At 41.5% G+C, this 19,270-nt stretch overlaps 1 long non-coding RNA gene across 1 annotated transcript in view; it reads right to left on the bottom strand.

Moving 5' to 3' along the window:
- Positions 1–14,456: 14,456 nt before the first annotated feature.
- LOC140624418 (uncharacterized) overlaps positions 14,457–19,270 on the bottom strand; it is a 32,424-nt gene continuing 27,610 nt past the window's right edge. The window contains exons 3-4 of the long non-coding RNA XR_012023901.1: positions 17,782–17,918; positions 14,457–17,131 (exon numbers count right to left, since the gene is read on the bottom strand). This is a non-coding gene — a long non-coding RNA (uncharacterized lncRNA). The remainder of the gene's footprint in view (positions 17,132–17,781; positions 17,919–19,270) is intronic.

The following is a 19,270-nucleotide window of genomic DNA, read 5'->3' as shown; positions in this document are numbered from 1 at the left end:
TGCTGTCCAATAGAACTATAGCATGAGCCAAAGATGTCATTTTTAACTTGTAGGAGCCTCATTTCAACATCTGATCAATATCTTTAAAGTTATTAATGAGATGTTTACATTCTTTTTTTTATATTCTTTTTCATACTAAATTTTCACAATCCAGTGTGTATTTTACACTCCACAGTACATCTCCATCTGGATTAGCCTCATTTCAAGTGCTTGACAGCCTCATGCGGCCTGTGACTACATACTGGCCAGCACAGCTTTATGGACTCTAAAGAAATAAGGATCCCCTTGGCTTCAGCTTCAGAGATTAAAAATAGAGACCTCCCCACCAAACCCAGAGGCCTATCAGCCCTCCAAACTACAAAGGAGATTTCTAATTTTAGCATTAAGTAGAAGTAGTTACCTTATTCACAGAGAACAATAGAACTGGTCATTTTTATCACGTCTTTTCTCTTCATATCCTTGAATTTCCTCTGGATTAGGCCTAACAGGAACTTCTTGTAAAAGGGAAATAATAATGCTTTGGACTTCTTAAGCCTCTTTTCCTCTGGGAGCTAAAAAATTTTAAGAACATCAGTTCACTTAAAAAAAAAAAAAAAAAGAAAGAAAGAAACAAAAACCACATTGGTTCACTAATCGACAGTCTTGACACACTCTGCCATTGTGACTCACTTATATTTAGGGAAATTGAGCCTAAGAATGGAATGGCTATCAAACATGGAGGCAGAAGCTGAACCCAGGACCCAGATTCTGAGTTTCATGGGTCTCCTGAGCATAAGTACCTCGTTTTTTAAGGTTTTTAGATTTTTCTTTTGGTTGTACTTGTCAAATCATTCATGCTTAATTCCTTTTGTTATCTTTCCTATTTCACCTACTCTATCCCATTTCAATATTACCCCAGCCCTCAGTTGGCTGCAGGAATCAAATGTAAGATGGTTAACACTATGCCTTATTTGGTAACGTTTCTGAAACGAAATAAATACACAATTTGTAAAAGGTTTTGTTTCCTGACTTTTTTAAGGATCAGATGTTATAATTTTTGTAGAACAACTTTTGTAGCAATAAAAGCCAAATACTAACTAATTACCAGAGAACTAGAGAATGAGATCATCAATATTTATGGAATTTTTCTTCTGACTAATTTCACTATTTTGCATAGGAAATGTGCCTTTTCTTAGCAAGTATTTTTTTTTTCTTAGCAAGTATTTAGTGAGTGTATTCATTTTCCACAGTAATTGCATGAAGGTGTTACTAATGAGAATCAAGCATTGACTTTCTGGAACTCATTTGTATGCTTATATACACATTCGTTTTCCTGGCCTTATTTTTTGAACTACTTATTATCCACAGCAGCACAAAATATTATTTAACTAATCTCCAGTACATCAGTCTTCTGACTTTCAGATTTCATAAACTAACAAAAATTACATGTTTTAATTGAAGGACTAGCAAAATGTTTTCAATTTCTTATTTTGCCAATTACAGTTATAAAAAAGCATTAAAACCTACCCCTTATTTTACCACCATCCTTTCATGAAAGCAGTGGTTCTCGAACATGAGCATGCATCAGAACGCCTGGAGGGCTGTTAGGACACAGATGCTAAACCCTACCTGCAGAGCTGCTAATTCAGCAGGACTGAAATAGGGCCCAAGAATTTGCTTTTTTTTTTTTTTTTAATTTATGATAGTCACACGGAGAGAGGGAGAGAGGCAGAGACACAGGCAGAGGGAGAAGCAGGCTCCATGCACCAGGAGCCCGATGTGGGACTCGATCCTGGGTCTACAGGATTGCACCCTGGGCCAAAGGCAGGCACCAAACCGCTGCGCCATCCAGGGATCCCAAGAATTTGGATTTCTAACAAGTTCCCACCTGATGCTGATACTGCTGGCCTGGGGAACCACACTTTGAAAAGTGCTGCATTAAAGAGAGGCCATTTCAAGAGCAAAAATGAGGAAAGATAACCTCAGAATAAAAGAGCATCATTTAAATTGAATAAACTCAGGGGAGCCTGCGTGGCTGAGTCAGTTGAGCATCTGACTCCTGATTTGGGCTCAAGTCATGATCTCCCAGTAGGGGAATCTGGGGTGCTGGGCTCTGCACTCAGCGGGGAGCCTGCTTCTCTCTCCCTTGCCCTTTCCTTCTGCCCCTCCCCCTGCCTGTGTGCAGGGGCACGAGAGCACACGCATCTGCATGCACACACCTTCTAAAGTAAGTAAATACATCAAAAAATCAACCAACCAATCAATCAATCGAGTAAAGTCAGCTTATGTTTCTCATTTCTCCCAAGGTCCACGCAAGTTTCACAAACAGTGACACTCCTTGAAGTAACCTTGGAAAACCAAGGCCCTCGTACACTGTCTGGTAAGGTAGCCCCAAGCAGCCACATGTGGCTATTTCATTCAGGCTACCCTGAGTTTAGATGTGCCGTAAGTATAAGATGCACACTGGATTTTAAACATTTGTTATCAAAAAAGAATGTAAAATGGTTCATTAATGATTTTTTATACTGATCAGTTGTTGAAATGACATTGTGGATACATTACCTTAAATTAAAATATTAAAAGCGGGAACCCTGGGTGGCTCAGCTGTTTGGTGCCTGCCTTCCGCCCAGGGCCTTACCCTGGGGGCCCAAGATCAAGGCCCACGTCGGGCTCCCTGCGTGGAGCCTGCTTCTCCCTCTGCCTGTGTCTCTGCCTCTCTCGCTCTGTGTGTCTCTCATGAATAAGTAAATAAAATATTTTTTAAAAATAATAAAATAAAATATTAAAAGCAATTTCACTTTTTACTCTTAAAATGTGGCTACTAGAAAATTTTAAATTACCTATGTGGCTCGCATCACAATTCTATTAGACAGAACTGCCTTGAGTGAGGGTTCTGTGTGGTCTCTGGACCAGTAGCACCGGCATCATCTGGGAGCATGTGAGAAACAAAGTTCTCAGCAACCCAGACTGACTGAGTCAGAATCTCTAGGGACAGAACCCAACAGTTTGTTTCAATTAACCTTCCAAAAGATTCTGATCCAGGTTAAAGTTTGAGAGCCATTGCTAGAACAGTGCTTGTCAAATTTTAATATATATACAAACCACCCGGGGATCTTTTAACATTCGGATTCCAGTTCAGAAGAAGAACAGTGGAACTCAAGATTCTGCAGTTGTAACAAGCTCCCTCCCACATAATGTTAGATGCTGCAGGTTTGGGGCCATTCTTTAGGTTGCAAGGACCTAGAATGTTCACTCTAACCAATATCCAGGACAAATCAGCACACATCTCCAAACTCCACGAGATTCACATCTCAAAATTCCAGTTGGGCTTCTATAAGAGAAGGGAATCGTGTCTCTCTGACAGAAGGGATCCTGTCAAGACCCTTGGAGAGCTATAAATAAATGTTTTTGTTTGTTTGCAGCATGGGACAACCTGCCCTGTTCATAGAATAAGAAAGTGTGTATCTGTGTTCCCATTTTTCCAGTAGGTTAATGGTGATTCAATATATTCAGAGCTGGAAGCTACTTTTACTAGGCTGGAACATTTGAATGAAAAATGGACACTCCAGCTGAATCTCCCTTGGCAAAGTGATCCTTTTAATCAGCAGTGTTGTTTATATCCAGATAGTGGATTTTAATCTGAGTTACTATCTGCTGGTTCTAACTGAGAGAAGGCAAAGAAAATAAAGAAAGGAGAGGGAACTCTTCTCTTAAGCGGTACTGAGTCAATTTGTAGTTTGTCCATCATGACAAGAGCCACTAGAACCGGGGCAGACCTTCTCAAATTCTGCTTGGTTCCCAGGAGACTCCATCCTACATCCAAGAAACAGCTGCTCCCATATTTGAAAGAGGTGTTATTTTTCTTGATTTCCTCTTCCTCTGGGTCTCTTATTATATTTTCCCCACAATTTGCTATACTCAAAGAATACAGAAAAACAAACACATTTACAATTGTCAAGGCGGGGGGAAGCTTACAATCCCACCGAAATGATAGAAAGTGACTATAACTGTTGAGCTTGTATCGTGCCATATTTTTTTTAATAAGCCAGGACATAGAAATGAGAAGTTAGGAAATGTGTCTTCTATAAAATTTTGCCAATAGTCTCTGAAATAAAATGATAGAAAGCTTTATTTTTTAACCAAAATCTATCTCTTTCATTGTCTATTGTAAGGATAGGAAGGAAAAAACATAGAACTAAATGGGTGAGGCTTTTTTTTTAATACATGATTTATTACCCTTCTCTTTCAGTTTTGACAAAAACCTATAATATGCAGTACATTATCCATGCTAGGTACAAGAATGTGCTGTAAAATAGATTTGGGGTATCTACACATATACATGTGTGCACATACATATGTATGTATATACTTCTTGTTTTTTCAGCATTTATGCAGTGACTTAAACCCAACCATTAAATTCAATTTATAAAAATCTTAGTCTTGAGAAATCAGTCCACTTGGGGCCTAGGCCACATGCCATTTGAACAGACAGAGTCCTGAAACGCTGAGGCAATAAAACCCCAAATTTGGCAACTGAGATCTGTGAAGATTATTCCTTATGTTGCCATAAATATAAAACAATCATTAATTGTTTGGACAGACACCATAAAAAACAAATCATATAAATCATTAGCTGTATGCAGTACAGTTACACTTTAAATCCAAATATTCAAAGTACTTCAAAACAAACAATTTGTATCCTTTTTAAATATATTTTATTTATTGATTGATGAAAGACACAGAGAGAGGCAGAGACACAGGCAGAGGGAGAAGCAGGCTCCATGCAGGGAGCCCGATGCAGGACTCGATCCCAGGACCCCGGGATCACACCCTGAGCTGAAGGCAGACGCTCAACCACTGAGCCACCCAGGTGCCCCCAAACAATTTGTATCTTTGGCACGAGTTTAGATATGTGTGTGGTCATAGTGAGAGACGCGTCACGGAAATTGAATTTGCCAGGAAAGGAAAGTGGCTTATAGAACAGTAAAGAATGAACGGGGCATCCTGGCAGTCCTGGACTTAACAGGCTACCTCCTGGGGGAGGACCCTCAGCCTGCCTCAGGTCACACGGAGCAGTGGGACAAACCCCCCTTACACAGTCCTGGTTTTGGATCCAAGCATGTTGACTTCGAACAGGTCCCGAAGCCTCCCTCCACCCCAGCTCCCTCGGCTGACCCTGCGTGCAGACCAACGTCCTTGCCAGTGACCTCTGGATAAATCCTTTTCTTCCTTGGACTCCAGCACCCTGTGATCTTTAGTCCCTTTCAAAATGCAGGCCAACAGCACCTACTTTTTGGCACTGTCGAATATGTTAAAAAATAATATGTGCACATTTCCTGGAACCAAGCGGTGCTCAGTAGCAGGGCCGTGCAAAGGTGGAGGCCGACCCGGGAGAAGTGGAGCCAGAGCAGGCAGAGAAGCAGTGAGGCTTGCGGCTCCCCCTCTCCCTTCTATGATGACTGGTTCCTCCGAGGAGTGGAGCAGACACTTCTCTTCTCCAAGCAAACCAGTAAAGGTTTGTATAATCTTTTAAAACTGTGGGCCTTTCAATTAGTTCAGACACGGCTGCTTACTCTGCGATGCTCACGTTACACATTGTCCTTACGTTCACAAGTCCTAGCTTTGTCCACTTTTGTCCATGCTCGTTCACCAAATGTTTATTTAACACCTACTGTGTTCAATTTTTTCATGCAAGAGGAATTATGTCTAGATCTCTCTAACTTTTCATTGCGTAGGAGCACATGAAGCACAGGGCCCAGGCCCAGCACCACTCAGCTGAAAGACGGGTGGAGAGAGGACCCTGAGTACAGATGACATGGATATCAGGTCAGAAGATTCCAGGCTGCATTCAGAGTAAAATGCCAACTTCTTGGTGTGGGCCCTGCTGATGGCTCCAGGAGCTCCTCTCCCCACTCTGCACCAACTGTTCTAAGAGTTCATACATTGCCTTCTAGAAGCAGCCCTAGAGCTTCCAGCCCCCTCTCCATCCCCACTGCACCTACCACAGCCGGCTAGACTGATGCTCCTCCTAGACACCAGTGGCTATCAAACTTTACCTGAGTCACCATAGGACTTGTTAGAGCACAGTGCTGGGCCCGCCCCCAGACTTTCTGATTGAGTAGGGCTGGGGTGGGGCATGAGAATTTGCTTTTCTAAGAAGTTCCCAGGACTGCTACTGGTGTGGGTCCATGATACACTTAGAGCACCGCCACTCTAGACTACCAGTTCCTTGAGGAGAAGAACCCCAATTTCTTTTATTGGGTTATCCCTGGCACCTAACAAAGAGTCTGACATATGGTAGAAATTCAAACAGTATCTATTGAATGGAAGCCATGGGTGAACTAATGAATCCCTTGCCATTTCATTTGAAGATTGACAAATTGGTCTCACAGTATAAGAAGAACCCAAGACACTCCCCCGTTAATATTAAGCTCCCTCGACAAAACCTAAGAGACTCTTAATCATAGGAAACAAACTGAGAGGCAGCTTTTTCTGCCCACAGGTCTTGTCCCTGTACTATAATAAAAAATATATATATATGTTTTTGCACCCCCCCCCCCAAAAAAAAGAAAGGAAACAAACTGAGGGTCGCTGGAGGGGAAGGGGGTTGGGGGAGATGAGGTAACTGGGTGATGGACATTAAGGAGGGCACATGATGTAATGAGCACTGGGTATTATATAAGACTGATGAGTCACTGACCTCTACCTTTGAAACTAATAATTATATATGTTAATTAATTGACTTGAATTTTTAAAAATATTAAGCTCCCTCTTAGACAGAGGCTGAGAGCCACTGCGCTGGGCTCTGAGCTACAGCAAGCTGACTATCTGGTGCTGTTGAAAGCTGCCGTATGAAAATCTTACCCTTACTACATGAAATCCGCCCCCAGGATCAGAGACTTGGTTTGATTGGAGATTAAAACAGTAAACTTTGGGCAGCCCGGGTGGCTCAGTGGTTTAGCGCCACCTTCAGCCCAGGGCGTGATCCTGGAAACCCAGGATCAAGTCCCACATCAGGTTCCCTACATGGAGCCTGCTTCTCCCTCTGCCTGTGTCTCTGCCTCTCTCTCTCTCTCTCTCTCTCTCTCTCTCTGTGTGTGTCTCTCATGAATAAATGAGTAAAATTTTTAAAAAGATTAAAAATAAAAATAAATAGTAAACCTTCTCTTCTGTTAAATATCTCTTCTTTGACAGTATTCATATGTGAATAAGTAAAAAAAAAAAAGAAAAAGAAAAAGAAAGAAAGACAAGCCGCCATTGGCATTAGAAATGTCTTTAGGACCACTAAATTCATTTCAAAACTGTGATATTAAATGTTCTTTCCCAGGACTGACACCCTAAATCAGGTTGGCCAAATTTCTTTGGTCATCTGGGAATCTTGTTTAAAATACAGATACCCAAGACGCCCGGTGGCTCAGTGGTTGAGTGTCTGCTTTTGGCTCAGGGCATGATCCCAGGGTCCTAGGATCAAGTCCTGCATCAGGCTCCCTGCAGGGAGCCTGCTTCTCCCTCTGCCTATGCCTGTGCCCCTCTCTCTGTATCTCTCATGAGTAAATAAATAAAATGTTTTTTAAATAAAATAAATATACCCAGGGCCTCCTGCAGAGAGTCTAAATGCAGGTAGGTATGTATGGCCCACCTCCCTTCAGTCTTTTTCACAAGTTTCCAATGGGGCCCAAATGGTCAGTTATTTTAATCTCCCCAAGCAATTTCTTTCTTTCTTTCTTTCTCTTTTTTCTTTCTTTCTTTCTTTCTTTCTTTCTTTCTTTCTTTCTTTCTTTCTTTCTTTCTTTCTTCTTTCTTTCTTTCTTTCTCTTTCTTTCTCTCTTTCTCCCTCTCTTTCTTTCTTTCTCTTTCTCCCTCTCTTTCTTTCTTTTTCTTTCTTTCTTTCTTTCTTTCTTTCTTTCTTTCTTTCTTTCTTTCTTTCTTTCCTTCCTTCCTTCCTTCCTTCCTTCCTTCCTTCCTTCCTTCTTTTTCACTAGCCAATTTTAATGTGCAGCTAGGTCTGAGGACCACTGCAAGAACCCAGGTATGAGTTTTCCTATTAAACTATTTTGACCTAATACTTTTCACCTGGAATAGGTTAGGTCATGGTGCAAAAGGCCAGATTCTCAACCTGGAATGTGGCTTTGTTGCCCTTTGGTTTCCTGGAAGGAATAAATGTGTAAGGTATTTCTACCAAAGATCAAGTTTTGCGTCATGGCTCTATGGAGCTCAACCCACTCCAACAATAACAATAGGGCCATTAGTCAAAAGACCTCAGGAAAAGGGGAAACTTGTCACAGGATGATGCCAATTACCCAATTATTCTGAACTCAAAAACCTTCAACACTTGTCTTATATCATCAGAACCGTGGGTATGATCTGGAGAAATAATTAGTATATCAGAATTTTATGCTGGGACAATGTCAGAGTAAAATAAAGGTAGGCTCTGGAATGTTACAGAGGATGGAACTAGGAATGGTCTTGCACTTGGGTGTAAATATGGTGGTGTCAACAATTAACCTTCCACTGAAAAAAATTTTTCCTGTTTATACATACGCTCTGGTGGGGGAAAAATTTGATGTCATTAGATGGTATGTTTTGAAAAGAACTTCCTTTGCACTGTTTATTTAAGGTGAATTATAGTTTTAATTCAGAAGGTAAGAATTTCTCTTTTTTTTAAGTAGGCTCCATGCCCAACATGGGGCTTGGACTCCAGACCCAGAGATCAGGAGTTGCATGTTCTACTGACTGAGCCAGCCAGGCACCCCTATCTTTTTTAAAAATCACAGTGTCTCAGAATCATACTCGCTTTCCTACCTCTCCTCACTCTCTGGCCTTCACATTAAGCCCCAAGAATAAAATCTAAGCATCTTGCCAACATATTCCGTATTGGCCTCTACTCAAGGATCTAGGGGAGGCCAGTCAGGCTATGTGAGGTCTCAAGCACCCCGGCTTATTAAATTGTTTAGTATGAGCACTAGTTTTTACAATTTTATAATAAAAGTAAATGCATTCCAAAATAGACAGTAGACAAAAGTAGAAAAGTATATAAGCTTCCAGGACACACACGGGGACTTGACAGCTAAGTCATTTTTCTAAAATATAAGTAGTGTTGCAAAATGCCATTCATTCTTAGCACAGCATCAACATACAGGAGCCGCTGGACGAGTGTTTGATGGCATTAGCTTTCTTTCAATAACTGTCCATGTCTTTCATTAAACCACTACCATGAAAAAAAAATCATTTCTTACAAAAGAACGCTTTGCGGAATGAAAGGCTGCCAATGTGCAAACTAAAGTTCATTGCATTTTTAATAAGAATTTCGAGCACAATAAAGATTTTATACCCAAATATATTACAAAGAAATAGATGTAATGCAACATTAAACAATTACTACATTGGCTTCATTTGCCTCTTTCTCTTTTTCCCATATCCAAAGCCATAGCCTTCCTTTTAAGAAGAAAAAGGCCTGGGGCACCTGGTGGCTCAGTCAGTTAAGGGGCCAACTCTTGGTTTCAGCTCAGGGTTCTCCTGATCTCAGGGTTTTGAGATTGAGCCCAGCGTGGGGAGGGCTCTACGCTCAGCACAGAATCTGCTGGGCCCTCTCCCTCCCACTCTGCCCCTCTCCCCTCTCTCTCTCAAGTAAATAAAGTCCTTTTTCTAAATAAATAAATAGGACAAAGTCTGAGATTCACATGGTAGTCTCCATTTTTATGTCTGTAGGTTTTCAGGTATCATGTAGTCCTCTGGGCCCATTGTTCACGACAGGAGCCTGCCCCCTTCCCCGCCCCAGGGGGGCCAAAGCAGAGAGGCATTGCAGCAGGCTCCCTGTCTCCACTAGGCCCTTTCCTTACCCCTTTCTCAACCTGGCCAAACTCACCCTTAATAATCCTTTGTGTGGGAGATTCAATTGTGGTCATGTGCAGAAAAGCCTACACCGGGAAAACAGGAATAAAAGCAACCTCCTCCTTCCCTATCCCCCAGGTTCTTGTGGCTATTTAAACTTGTTAAATTCAATAAAATTTAAAATTCTGTTCGTCATTTGCACTAGGCACACTTCAACACGCTCCACAGGCACGGGTGCCTAGAGACTGCCACATCCAACAGCACAGGCATAGAAAGTTCTACTGGACAGCACTGTCTCCAAGGGCATAGCTAAGGAGGGGAAAAACAGTTCCCTCACCACTCGGAGCGACAACCAAGAAGGAGAGAGGGAAGACAGAGGAGGATCCACTAGTTACAAGTTCTCAGAGTGCTTGCTTAGTCCCACCAAATCCACCCCCTTCCCTCTCCCATAGGTTCCACCATTTCTCCTCCTCAAATCTTTCCATATTCTGAGCCCTGGGGAGGATAGGAGCAGCAATGTGTGAGAAATTTTGAAGGCAACTTTTTAAAAAACAAAAACAGCAAATAGCTCTTATATCCAGCTCACTAGGGTAGCTTCCACATGGAAGTTGCTCCCGTAATCCCTAGACGTTCAGCAGGAGCACATCTACTCAGTTATAACTGTAATCATTGTACGTTAACAACATTATTCTATATATAATTAATATATTATATTTTTATATGTTACAATTGTTTTTGTCATACAATCATCACACTGGTTGGAATTTGGAATTCACATTCACGCCACCACAAGTAAGAGCTGTGGTAGTTCAGTTTCAAAGCTTTAAAAGAATAGTTTTGGGGGGTAGTTTGGGTTTCTTTTTTTTTTAATATGTATTTATTTACTCATGAGAGACACAGACTGAGAGACAGAGAGAGGCAGAGACACAGGCCGAGGGAGAAGCAGGCTCCTCTCAGGAAGCCCGATGCGGGACTCGATCCAGGATCCCAGGATCACGCCCTGAGCCAAAGGCAGGCACCCAACCGCTGAGCCACCCAGGTGTCCCAAAAGAATAGTTTTAATATTGATGAAAACTGATCTTCTGCTACTTTTACATAAAAATCTGATTGGCAACCATCCCACAAATATTACAATATGAAGAGAATGATAACCGATAGTAACGAAGCCATTTTGTGCTTCATGTGGGAAAAACACAACCCCTTCATTTCCAACACACATGGGTGGAGCTGAGGAGACTGCCCTTAGTAGACATGGTTACATTCCCCAATATTCAGAAAACACAAAGATTCTAACTCTCTCATCCCTTTGAACTTAGACGTGGCCATGTAATTACTTGTGACCAACAGAATGAGGGCAGAAGTCAATATATCACTTCCCGGCAAAATCATTAATTGGCAGTTCTTGACTCCATGCCTGTCCTCTTGCTTTGATGAACCCTGAAATACTGTGGTGGCAGGTCACAGCTTAAGATGGTGAAATTGCCATCTCTGCAGGAGATGTAGAATGGAACAGAATTTCCCACCCACTTATGTACCAATCCACACAGGGCATCAAGGGTGATCAAGAAATAAACCCTTCTTATTTCAGCCACTGATATTTGGAATTATTTTTATTGCAAGCACAACTAGCCTATCCTGACTAGTACCCCAAACCAGAACCTACATAGTCTCTCTGCTGGCAAAGCAAGCCGTGTCTGTTACTTAGAGATATGAAACCAGATTTTTTCGTGTGTTTGTGAGTTAGACACCTTTTGAAATACCACTTATGACTTCTTTTAGGGATTTCCTGAGAGTGGGTCTCTAGTAAAACTCCATGATGGTGTATCACGGATTTCATCATATACAAACACATCATACCTCATGTGCCCGGACCTGTCCCTTCAGTACTGTTTTGAAATGTTACCCTTGCCCTCTGACACCATTGTTCTGTATTATCAGGGAATCCTTCCCTGACACTTCTTCCCTCCTGTGCTCACTGGGGCAGACCTCTGTGACAGCACAACATAATGCACTGTTGCTACCCAGATACAAGAAAGAGAATTCCTGGGAGGGAGGAATCCTGTTGACTCAACTCCATTTCCCTGGGGTGTGGCACATTATCTGAGAGTAGATAACTGCTAACCATTTGCCTGGAGAATGAATTGATGTATTTACAGGTGTGGTCATACTCTCTTTAGTCCCTCTCTATCTCTATCCCCCTCCTCCAGCACCATCTCAAATAAATACACAACCTTGTAAAAATAATGTTCTATAGACACAGCTTTGGGGCCAAGCCCGTGAGCGACCCTCATGCCACTGAAGTTGTATTACATTGTGGTTACGCTCACCACCTCTGAAGCTGTCGGCTTGGATTCAAATTCTAGTTCTGCTACTTACCAGCATCATGATCCTGGGCAAGTTGCTGAACTTAGCCAGGGCTCAGTTCTTCCCTTGGCTCTGGTGGTCTACGCCAGTCCTTCACATCCCCTCCTCAGGTCCTGACCTCAGGCTGCTTGGACTCTAGCCTGGAACCCTCACCTTCCCTCCCTCTCTGTCTGCTTCATTCCAGTGCCCTCTATCCCTGGGTCAGGCACTGTCTGCTGGCCCAGCCCTGACTTCTCAGCTTCCTTCCACTTGTCCACCCACACCCTGTTTCTGGCCCAGGGCTGGTCCTCGATCCTGATTCTGATGAGAACTAGAAGAGACTCTCTCAGGGCCATGGTTCTGAGGAAGAAACAATACAAGTTCTTCCCCCCAAAACTGAAGACTAGAGGAGCCAGAGAGGGATGCTCACCTGCTTGAAGACTACAGAAACCAGGGGCACCTGGCTAGCTCAGTTTGTGGAGCATGCGGCTCTTAATCCCAGAGTTGAGAGTTTGAGCCCCATGTTGGGTGTAGAGATTGATTAAAAATAAATCTTAGGGGTGCCTGGGTGGTTCCGTTGGGTTAAACATCTGCCTTCAGCTCAGGTCATGATCCCAGGGTCCTGAGATCAAGCCTGTGTCAGGTTCCCTCCTTCTCCCCACTCCCTCTGCTTCTCCTCCTGCTTATGTGTGCTGTCTCTCTCTCAAATGAATAAATAAAGTCCTTTTTTTTTAAAAGATTTTATTTATTTATTCATGAGAGACACAGAGAGAGAGGAAGAGACACAGGCAGAGGGAGAAGCAGGCTCCCTGCAGGGAGCTCGATGTGGGACTTGATCCCAGGACCCCAGGATCACGCCCTGAGTCAAAGGCAGATGCTTAGCCACTGAGCCACCCAGGTGCTCCAATAAATAAAATCTTTAAAAAAATTAATAAAAAAATAAAATCTTAAAGGAAAAAAAAGACTGTAGAAACCAGCTTCTCAGAGCTGAGGCTGCCCGTAGCTATGTCTCAGGCTTCCTCCTTCCCACATCAACTGATTGTATCAGCAAAATATCTACTAACAGGGAGAAATACTTTTTCTTAATTTTGAAAATTTCATAGCAAAAAGCTCTGGGGGTTGACCCAAGTGTTAGAAAACACTGATTTTAAAACTTGCTTTCGGGCAGCCTGGGTGGCTCAGCGGTTTAGCGCCACTTTCAGCCCAGGGCGTGATCCTGGGGTCCTGGGATCGAGTCCCACATCGGGCTCCCTGCATGGAGCCTGCTTCTCCCTCTGCCTGTGTCTGTGTCTCTCATGAATAAATAAATTTTTTTAAATAAATAATAAAACTTGCTTTTACCAAAAAGATGTGATATATACACATTATTATATAATACACAATATTATTCACCCATGAGAAAGGAAGATACATAGATAGCCCTTGGGCACGTTATACTAGATAAGTCAGAAAAAGACAACTAGGGGATCCCTGGGTGGCGCAGCGGTTTGGCGCCTGCCTCTGGCCCAGGGCGCGATCCTGGAGACCCGGGATCGAATCCCACATCGGGCTCCCGGTGCATGGAGCCTGCTTCTCCCTCTGCCTGTGTCTCTGCCTCTCTCTCTCTCTGTGACTATCATAAATAAAAAATTTAAAAAAAAAAAATATTTAAAAAAAAAAAAAAAAAAAAAAAAAAAGAAAAAGACAACTACTGTTTTATATCACTTATATGTGAAATCTAAAAAAGTTAAACCTATAAAAAGCAGTAAAATGGTGGGTGGCCAGGGATTTGGGGGTGTGGATGAGAGGGATGGTGTTTAAGGATACAAACTTAAGGGACACCTGGGGGGCTCAGTGGTTTAGTGCCTGCCTTTGGCCTAGGGCATCATCCTGGAGTCCCAGGATCGAGTCCCATATCAGGCTACCGGCATGGAGCCTGGTTCTTCCTCTGCCTATGTCTCCACCTCTCTCTCCTCTCTCTCTCTCTCTCTCTCTCTCTCTGTGTGTGTGTGTGTGTGTGTGTCTCATGAATAAATAAATAAAATCTTTAAAAAAAAGAGAATGTTTAAAAATTATTCAAAAAAAGATACAAACTTATAACGAATACTAAAAAAGTCATAGGATCTAATGCACAGTATAACGAATGTAGACAATAATGTTGTAGTATGAGGATGTAATATGATAAATGTCACTATATGAGCAATCATATTATAAAATATAAATGTATCAAAGTAACAAGCTGTACATCTTAAAATTATACAATGTTACACATCAAATTTATTTAATTTTAAAAACTTGCTTCCATCAATTAAATAGTGGTTTAGTATCATGAATTCTTGGTGCAATGGGAGGTCATTGAAGTGTATGAGCCGATGGGGGTCGGGGGGTTGGAAAAAAGAAAAAAAAGCAGTGTAAGAGCTGAGATCAGAACTAATCCAATCTGCATTTTCAAAATACAATTTGCATTTTTTTTTTACCAGATAGCAAATAAAATGCTGGAGTCCAGAGCAGGGAAACCAGTTAGGAAGCCACTGCAGGGATCGAGGCATAGGAAGGTCATAAGCTGAACTTAGGCGATGACAGCAGATTCAAGAGATGTTTTGGATGTAGAATTAACAAGACTTGCTGATGGATTCGATTAGGTAAGGAAAGGACTCCTGGGTTTCTGGCTAGAACCTCGGGAAAGAACCTTTTGCTATAATGGAAGGATTAGCAAAGACAGAATCTTTGGACAGACCTGCTAGTGTTCTAGCAAGCACGCAGCAAAAGAAGGAAACACAAGTGGAACCACCAGGTGCAAACTGCAAGAACAGTCACCACGTGTGCATTTACCGCTAGAAGACACACTGCTTCCAGAGACTATGCTCTGTAGTCCAGACTCTCATCAACCATACCTGAGGGTTCCCACTGCCCACATCCTTGCCAATGCTTGCTATTATCCACCTTTTAATTTTTGCCAGTTGGATGAATATAATGCGGCAACTTGTTTAAATTTGCGGTTCTCTGATTACTGATAAGTTTCAGCGTCTGTTCATACGTATTTTTGTTAGGTTTTCTAGTATACCCTTGTGAAAATAGCCTACTCATATCTTTTGACCATTTCTCTGTTGGGTTTCTTATCTTCCTCACATTGATTTTCAGTAGGTCATTATATATTCTTTATATAATTCTTATATAATTCTTATATAATTCTTTATATTAATTCTTTGTGGCTTTTAAATATTGAAAATATCTTTTCCTAGTCTATCGTCTGTCAGTCAAATGTATCTATGACCTTTCTACAATTTCTATGGCAAACAATAGGAACTTTGGATAAAATGACATTCTTGTTTTTTTTTGTTTTTGTTTTTTTTGTTTTTTAAGTAGAATGGAGAAATGTGAAGGCCTTCAGCTTTCATAATTATAAAACCATTTCTTCATCAAACCATGGGACACAATAAGAGGAGAACCTGAAAATAAATAAATTTGAAGTTCTCATTCCCAAAGAACTAAATTGGTGATTAAGGAATGCTTTGGGGGATGCCTAGGTTGCTCAGCAGTTGAGCATCTGCCTTCAGCTCAGGGCTTGATCCTGGGGTCCTGGGATCAAGTCCCAAATCGGGCTCCCTGCGTGGAGCCTGCTTCTCCCTCTGCCTATGTCTCTGCATCCCTCTCTCTCTGTGTCTCTCATGAATAAAGAAAATCTTAAAAAAAAAAAAAAGGAATGCTTTTGGTATATTCTATTAATAAGCTGAAGCCATTTTTTATTGACCCCACCTTGTTCCACAAAGGATCTGAGGAAGCTTACAAGAAAACAAGCAATAAAATATAAATAACCAAAAAATCAGAAACAAGGAAAACACACAGCAGAGTAGAAGGTCAAGACCAGGAGGAAACTAAGAATGCAGATATGTAGGCCACAGGGTTCGATAAAGTTATTAATGTTAAGCAAAAATTTGGCTCTGAGCTTCTTGGCAACCAGAGGGAAAAGGGAAAGGGGATACAATCAGGCACAGTCAACAATATTCTTTGTTGATAAGAAAACATACAAGTTCCTCAGGGGAAGATAAGCTTTTCCTGGCCCTGAGTTCTAAAAGAATTTCTCAGGTGGGCTTCATGTTGGGGACAGTCTCTGTGGCAAAGCAAAGTGTCTCATTTCTTGTAGCATTTTTGGAGAAGCTAATGGCCACCAAAGTATATTCTCGAACTTGGAAAGCAATTCTATCTCTCATCTGCCAGTTAAATGTGAAAAGGAGGAAATGAAGAGGAGAGAAAGAGACCAAAGAAAAGTCCATCCAAGCTTGTAGCATTTGAGACTTCGATTTAGGATAACAGTCAAACCAAAAACATCTGGAAGAAATAATGACATATTAGTTAAGATAATACTAGTTACTCAAATAAAAAGCCCTGAAAATCTCAGTGGCTTAACACTGAATTTGGGTAATTTGGGAATGCAAGTTTCTTTCTTTCTCTCTCTTTCTTTCTGTCTCTTTCTTCTTTCTTTCTTTCTTTCTTTCTTTCTTTCTTTCTTTCTTTCTTTCTTTCTTCTTTCTCCTTTTCTTCCTTTTTTTTTTTTTTTCTTTTTTTGGTAGGCTTCAAGACCAACATGGGGCTTGAATTCACAACCTTGAGATCAAGAGTTATGGTGTACAGACTGAGCCAGTCAGGCAGCCCTAGAAGTTTGTTTCTTATTCATGTAAAGCCAAAATGAGAACCAGGTTTCTTCCATCTTGAGTCCCCACCATATTCAACATATGGGAAAAGAACAAAAAGCAGCATTCATGGGAAGTTTTTATGGGCCAAGCCCAGTGGCAACAACACATCACTTCTGCTCACATTCCACTGGCTGGAACTTAGAGTACTCTCAACCACAAATTATCAGTTGTGTCTTTCCAATATTTCCTCATAAATAATTTTCTATACCAAGGTTCAGCAAATTATAGCCTACAGGCTAAGTCTATCTCATTGCCTGTTTTCACATGGTTCACAAGATAAGATAATTTTTCCATCTGCTTCATGGCTGAAAAAAAATCAAAAGAGGAATAATAGTTTGTAACATTTAAAAATTACATAAAATTCAAGTTTTGGTCTCCATAAATAAAGTTTTATTGGGTTGAATAGTTACCACAGAGACCATATAACTGGCAAAACTGAAATATTTTCTATCTGACCCTTTACTGAAAAGCTTTGCCAACCTCTGCTTTAAACTAGTAAGGATTGATAGGAGTTGAACAACAAGTACTTTTAGGCAATGACCTGAATCACAAATATTCCTTGAAGTGAATCTGTAAGCATTAACAATCAAATGAACTGATGGTAAAATTGATATCTTTGGGAAACAATGGGGAGTCTGGAAAGATCCTGGCCATTCTATATGCAGAATTGGACCAAGAAGAACCTGCAGGCAAAGCCAGGATTTTTCCTAAGAGGTATTTCTGGATCCATACCAGCTCAAAAACAAAATGAATTAGCCATTTTCACATGACAAGAAAAGAAACATTGCTTATTTGAAAATTTGTTTTCCAAACTTATCAAATAAGAAAGTATTTCTTCAATAGAATTATGAGATGTTACACGAGCATGGTTTGGTTTTTAAATAATTTAAATAAATTTTAAATAACTGATCATTTTATTACAGAAAGGATACTGTTTGTTGAGCATTGTAAATACCTTAATCCTAATGGTGAGAAGGTAGAGGATAAAGATGAGTGGCTGAGAATCATATTTCATAGAATTATCTATCAAGAAGTTTATAAGTAGTTTCCTGATGATTCCATTAGCATAGCCTTCCTTGTTTCTTGATAATCCTAGAGTCAGATCAGAAACAAAAGTGAGGGACGCCTGAGTGGCTCAGTGGTTGAGTGTCTGCCTTTGGCTCAGGGCGCGATCCGGGGGTCCTGGGATGGAGTCCCCCTGGGGTTCCCTCAAGGAGCCTGCTTCTCCCTCTGCCTATGCCTCTGCCTCTGTGTATCTGTCATAAATAAATAAAATGTTTTTTTTTAAAGTAAAAAAATAAAGAAAATAGATTCACATGGAATATATGCTGCTTGTACATACACAAGACCAGTTTAAGCATTTAAGAAAGAATAAAATATACCGGGATCCCTGGGTGGCGCAGCGGTTTGGCGCCTGCCTTTGGCCCAGGGCGCGATCCTGGAGACCCGGGATCGAATCCCACATCGGGCTCCCGGTGCATGGAGCCTGCTTCTCCCTCTGCCTGTTGTGTCTCTGCCTCTCTGTATGACTATCATAAATAAATAAAAAAAATGTTTAAAAAAAAAAAAAAGAATAAAATATACCAACATATCAAAATAAGCTTTTAAAAGATCCCAGAGGGATTAATGTCAATAGGCATCGCCTACTGAGCACCATGGTGACATAAAGCTTAAGCCTCAGGACAAAGTTTGTCTTTTAGCCACTGTGACTGTAATCATCAAGAACAAACAGAACTCCCAGTCCAGGGACCGAAGCTCCCAGGATGCCCAAAACTTGGGAACGATCTGAGAGGTAACTGTACCAGGATCCAATATCAAACTCTCCTTCTATATAAGAGGAAACTGAGCACAGACTGGGTAAGAGACTTGTCTAGGCGATACAGCCAGCGAGTGGCAGCACTGGCATTAGAATCCAGCCAACCCATTTCCCATCCTGTGCTTCTTCCTGTATACTACAATCATCCTCCTAGGCACTGGCTCTCTGGAGCCATCAGTTTGCAAGCAAGGTTCAAGTAGTTTCCTTCTAAGGTAGATAAAATCATGGGGCAGCTTGGTGGCTCAGTTGGTTAAGTACCTGACTCTTGATCTCAGCTCAGGTCTTTTTTTTTTTAAATAAAGTTTTTTTTTAACTTATTTTTTATTTATTTATGATAGTCACACAGAGAGAGAGAGAGGAAGAGACACAGGCAGAGGGAGGAGCAGGCTCCATGCACCGGGAGCCCGACGTGGGATTCGATCCCGGGTCTCCAGGATCGCACCCTGGGCCAAAGGCAGGCACCAAAACGCTACACCACCCAGGGATCCCCTCAGCTCAGGTCTTGATCTCAGTGTCCTGAGTTCTTTCTGGCCCTGCCTTGGGCTCCATGCTGGGCATGGAGCCTAATTAAGGAAAATATAAAATAAAATAGGATAGGCAAATTCAAATTTGAGTCCCATACCATACT

This window comes from Canis lupus, chromosome 34, assembly GCF_048164855.1.
Source record: "Canis lupus baileyi chromosome 34, mCanLup2.hap1, whole genome shotgun sequence".
NCBI lineage: Eukaryota > Metazoa > Chordata > Mammalia > Carnivora > Canidae > Canis > Canis lupus.
The sequence above is the reverse complement of the archived record's forward strand: the minus strand, read 5'-3'. Positions and strand labels throughout refer to the sequence as shown.